We start from the raw sequence: 5,825 nt of genomic DNA on the forward strand, positions 1-5,825 counted from the left end.
AGGTTACGAACTTGGTTGGTAATTTTAAGAGCCCGAGTCTCCAGGTGTTTGCCAATGCTGACCCTCTTCTCTTTGCTACCAAACAGAATAATCTCAGTTTTGTCTTCATTTAATTGTAGGAAATTCTCCCTCATCCAGATGTTTATTTGCTTCAGACACTGACACATTAAGTCTATTGGACTGCTGTCATCTGGTGACAGAGACACATAAAGTTGTGTATCATCTGCATAACTTTGATAACTAATGCTATAGTTTTGTAATATTTTACCCAAAGGGAGCATATACAAGTTGAACAGAAGAGGTCCAAGGACTGACCCCTGGGGGACTCCACAAGTCATGGCCACTCGCTCGGATTCATAGCTGCCGATCGTAACAAAATAACTCCGGCCTTCTAAATAGGACCTGGACCAGTTAAGGACCGCTCCAGAAAGTCCAACCCAGTTTTCCAGCCTGTGCAACAGGATTCTGTGATCTACAGTATCAAACGCAGCACTGAGATCCAACAGAACCAGGACTGATACTTGACCAGAATCGGTATTCAACCTAATGTCATTTAACACTTTGACCAGAGCTGTTTCAGTGCTGTGATGAGGTCGGAAGCCGGACTGAAATTTATCAAGATTTCCACTTTCATTTAAAAAGTCATGAAGCTGGTGAAATACAACTTTTTCAATAATCTTGGAAATAATAGAGAGGTTAGAGACAGGTCTATAGTTGTTCATTATAGAGGCGTCTAGAGTCCTTTTCTTTAGGAGTGGCTTAATAGCAGCTATCTTTAGTGACTTGGGAAAAATGCCTGATGCCAGCGAGCTGTTAACTATCAGTAGGAGATTACTTTCTACTGAGGTAAAAACTGTTTTTAAAAAGTCGGATGGTATCATGTCCAGAGTGCATGTTGTTGATTTCAAATGCCAAACTGTTTCTTGTAGGACTTTTAAATTCACCATTTTAAATTGTGACATGACATCAGAATTATTTCCGGGTTTTAGACACAGACTAATTTTCTTGTTTGACTGTGTGGAATTAATATTTTGCCTAATTGTTTTAATTTTTTTGGCTAAAAAAGTTTGCAAATTGGTTGCATTTCTCAGTGGAAAGGAGCTCTGGGCTTATCTGTTTAGGAGGATTTGTAAGTTTTTCAATCATAGCAAACAGAGTGCGAGAATTGTTGACATTCCTGTTAATCATTTCAGATAAATGCAGCTCTCTGGCCTTGCACAGCTCATTGTTATAGTTACGTAGGCTTTGTTTGTACAGCTCATAGTAAATTTGAAGTTTATTTTTCCGCCATTTCCGCTCAGTTTTTCTGCATTCTCTTTTTAGGCTGGTAACCACAGTGGTGTTTCTCCATGGTGTTTTCTGTTTGCTCAAGTTGCTCTTGATTCTTATCGGTGCAACAGCATCCATTACATTCAAGATTTTCAGATTGAAATTATCCAGGAGTCTATCAACTGACTCTGCACTGGTTGTTGGTAACATCGCTATGGCCTCCACAAACTTAGCACTTGTTCTTTCATTAATGTACCTCTTCCTAACGGAGAAGCAGGTTGGTTGAACATTCTGAGTGATCAGTAAATCAAACAAAATACAAAAATGGTCAGACAAGGCCAAGTCAGTGACCGCAACAGAAGAAATATCAACACCCTTTGAAATAACCAGGTCCAGAATGTGACCTCGAATGTGGGTCGGTTGTTTAACATGTTGCCACAAACCAAACATGTCCAATATGGAACAAAATTCCTTGACATTACCATCCGTCATGTTATCTATGTGAATGTTAAAATCCCCAGTTAAGATGAAATGGTTACAATCAGTAGAGATAACCGACAATAATTCAGAAAATTCATCAATAAAATTTACACAGTGTCCTGGACGTCTGTAGATGATTAGAAATAGGATTTTAGGAATGCCCCTTAAAATAAAACTAAGATATTCAAAAGAAGTAAAATCACCAAATGACATTTCTTTACACTGGAATGAATCTTTAAATAAGGCAGCTTCTCTTCCCCCTTTCCTCCCGTTTCGACATTTATTCATGAAACTAAAATGAGGGGGTGCTGTTTCATTAAGAACTGTAGCACTTGTGTCTTCTGTTAACCATGTTTCTGTCAGAAAAAGAAAATCTAAACTGTGAGAAATGATGAAGTCATTAACTAACAGTGACTTGTTGGACAGAGATCTAACATTTAGTACAGCTAGCTTTATGAAGTTTACACTGGTCTCTGTTGTATTCTGAGTTATACAAGGTACAGTTAAGAGATTAGATCGATTCACCCCACAAACTGACCGTGTTCGATTCCTTATTTTACTAACACAGGAATCCTACTGGGTCCAGGCTTGATCTCAGAACAGCTGTCAGTAGTAGCAAAACTACAGCAAGGACCCTGAACGCATCATGGCATGTTATCTTTGTTGTGAATTCTGCTGCTCTGGGAACCTCCTCCCATGCCCTGCTCGGTCAGGACAGATGATCTAATAGGAGGATGAGGAGGGGGAGCCCTGTATTTCTTGGTAGATGGTGGTCGCTGGGGTTCAGACCTGGATAGAGACATCCTTTTAAGACCTTGGGTGATATGGAGAAGAGGGTCTGGTGAGGGGGGAGAGCTGGGAGTTGATCGCTTCTCTGCTGTGTCCTTCGCTCTTATCTGTACACTCATGTTTGGGTTTGCCGTCCCAACAGCATGACGCAAGTGTGCACCAAGTAATCTGCATCCAGTTAGATTTGGATGCACACCATCAGGTCTGAATCGCTCCTTACAGTTCCAAAAGATATTGAAGTTATCAATGAACTTTATCCCATGGGTGATACATGCGTTTGATAACCATGTGTTCAGGCCAAGAAGTCTACTGAAAAGTTCAATTCCTTTACCCGCTGTAGGAATGGGTCCTGAAATGTAAACATGGTGTGCTCCCAACTGACACAGTCTCTCCAACAGCAGAGAAAAGTCTTTTTTAAGGATCTCAGAGCCAATTTTCCTCCTCAGAATATCAAAAGACCCTGTGTGGACAATAATCTTCATACCATCTGGATGTGAAGACAGAATGATCGGCAACATCTCTGTCAGTTCCCTGACTGATGTATCAAAAAGTGTTAGATTTTCCGTCTTTGCCATCCTCACATGCTGTGTTATAGAGTCCCAAATCAGAATTGTGTCTATTTGTTTTTGTGTGGAGGCGCCGATAGCTTCTCGAGTCCTCCTGTTTGTGGGATTTTGGCCTCTCCTCCTGGTCTGGTTAGCCCTGGGCTGAGTTTTAGGGCTATTTCTTGAATTTTGATAAATCCTTGCATTACATTCATCATCATTCATTTTAATATGACTCAACACATCATATTTATTATGCAGTGAGACTTCAGATGGTGGAGTGAGTGCTGGAGCTTTAAATTTCCTGCTGGATTTACCTCTGCGACGAACAACATCAGACCAGGTTCTGGCCGGGGTTGAGGACTTTGGTCTGGCACCAACAGTGTTCCAGAAGGAGAGATCAGTCTGATGGTCTGGTTTGGGATTTTCCTCAGCTATTCCAATGTCATTTGAACACATCCAGGGAAGTGTATCAGCCAGGTCTGTAGCGGGAGGCTCCACATTCGACATGCCTTCGCGTATGAAGATGTGACTCAATCCATTTGACAACTCAGTAGCATGTACAGAAGCTACTACAGAGTCAATAAATTCTTCATTCACACGAATGTCTTGCAGTGTTTCAATCCTCTTCTCCAGCTGTGTTATCCTCAAAGAAAGTTGCTCACACTCAGTGCAGCTCACTGATACTGCAGGGTTAGGAGACATCATTCCACTAGTTCTCCGATGGCAATTTAACTAAATTTATCAAAAATATATTCGTTCCAGTGATTTATAAGTGACCAGGAGTCCTTGTTCCTAAATTTCTTGCCGGTAAAGATAAGAAAAAAGAAGGAAAAAAGAAGAAAAATGCAAGCAGAAAGGAGAGCAGAGCAGGAAGCGTCCGCACGGCAGCAAAGCAGGAATGTATGTGTATATGTATATGTATATGTATATGTAAATATATATATTATTGCTGGGCAACTTTTAAAATTTTCCACAAATATCTACATCCCTTAGAAGAAAGGCCTTTTATCCTCTTTTTATAAAGATTTTATGTTTTTCTTTATTTTGAAACCTAAATATGGAAATAAAAATGTGGTTCTTCAAAAATAACAAATATCCTATGGAGGCTCTTCATTAAAAATATACGCTTAATTTTAAGAGTCGTGTCTGACAGCTTTCCAAAGCCTCCTGCAGAACTGGACCAGAACCTGAAGCAGCATCTTTCAGATGTGAAGAAAGCTTTGTCTGAAAACCTGCAGAGAAGTGGCTATTGGTTTTCTGGAGAGATGAAGGGATGCCTAACCAACTGTTGTTATCATCAGATGTTTGCTCACCTTCATGATCTGCTTTAGAAAATCAGCCTGTCCATAAACTTCCTTCTGCTGATGAACTCGGCTGGGATGCTGAAAAGGGGGGGTAAAGGAGAAGGATTCTAGGGGCCCATGATTGACAGGAGCCCAGAAGGGCCCTTAATGCAACTGTAATACTAACAAGACTATCTAATACGTAATAATAAACTTACAATTACAAGTTTCTTTGTTTGGAAACATTTCTGAACACCCACTCACCCTCTATTTTTTCCTGAAATGGTTCAGTCCACCTGCACCATCATCTGTGGAGCTCAGTGCTACAGACAGACAGCGAGTAGATGCTAAGACGGCAAGATGGGTCAAAAAATTGGGAAGTTTAAAAAGAAAAGAAAAAAGCTGAGACTGGAGAGAGAACAATGATGTGGAGTATTGGTAGTCAAATTAATTTCCCTTAACATTTTTGGTGAAATCCCTGAAAGCACCTTTAAGTAAAACAAAATAGTGCGAGGCCACCAGAAATAATGATTGTGATACTATTACAAATGACATTACATCATTGGAGATACTATAAAGCTGAACTTCAAGGACTTGTTAGTGATTTTGCAGGGAGAAAGCTCCATGTTGGGCTCTTGGTGAAAAAGGCTGAGCAAGGACAGTGATTGTGAATGAGACTGCAAGAGCTTGACTCAGCAGCGTACCTTTACCACTCCTTGATATCTTACACAAAGTTTTACCTTTTAAAATGTGATTATTTATTTTTAAGGACGGCTCCCAGCCATCGTTTGGCTGTAAATCTCCACAGTGGTTTGCTTGTGACCGTATTACATTCATTTCATACAATAAAATAAACCATGTGAGGTCCCGCTATTTTGTTTTCTGAGCCTACCTAATTTATTTGACCATGTGCTTATGATTTTATTTATTTATTCATTTATTTATTTCTATTTATTAATTTTTTGTTGCCTCTTGTTCAGTAATAACGTTCACAATACAATCATAAAAAACGATTGGCCATTTTGTTTTTGATGGTGTTTTAGCTGAGATTTGATTTGTTTCTACACAGATTGTAAATGCATTTCAGTTTAAGTAGTCATTTTAAGTATTCCTTTCACGAATTTTAAAAAAGAGAGATGGTTTTTGGAATATAAAGCATCTGTCTTGCAGCAAATAATTAAATCTAAATTAACTTCATTGTACTTTTAGTGCTTCCCTTACCAAGCAGCCTAGCTGTCATGTTTTTCATTTCACAAATATAGGTATGATGTTCAAAATATCATTAAAATTGCTCATTTTATGTATTATAGTATCACAATTTTCAGGTACTGCTTCAGTTCCTTTTATGGGGTCCAAAATCCCTGGCAGTGCCCCTGGAACTGGGTCTCACATACGTACCTGAGGCATGTATCTGTGAGCTCATGCATGTTTACCAAACCTTTAATATTGCATATGA

Source organism: Melanotaenia boesemani, chromosome 7, assembly GCF_017639745.1.
Source record: "Melanotaenia boesemani isolate fMelBoe1 chromosome 7, fMelBoe1.pri, whole genome shotgun sequence".
Taxonomy (NCBI): Eukaryota; Metazoa; Chordata; class Actinopteri; order Atheriniformes; family Melanotaeniidae; genus Melanotaenia; species Melanotaenia boesemani.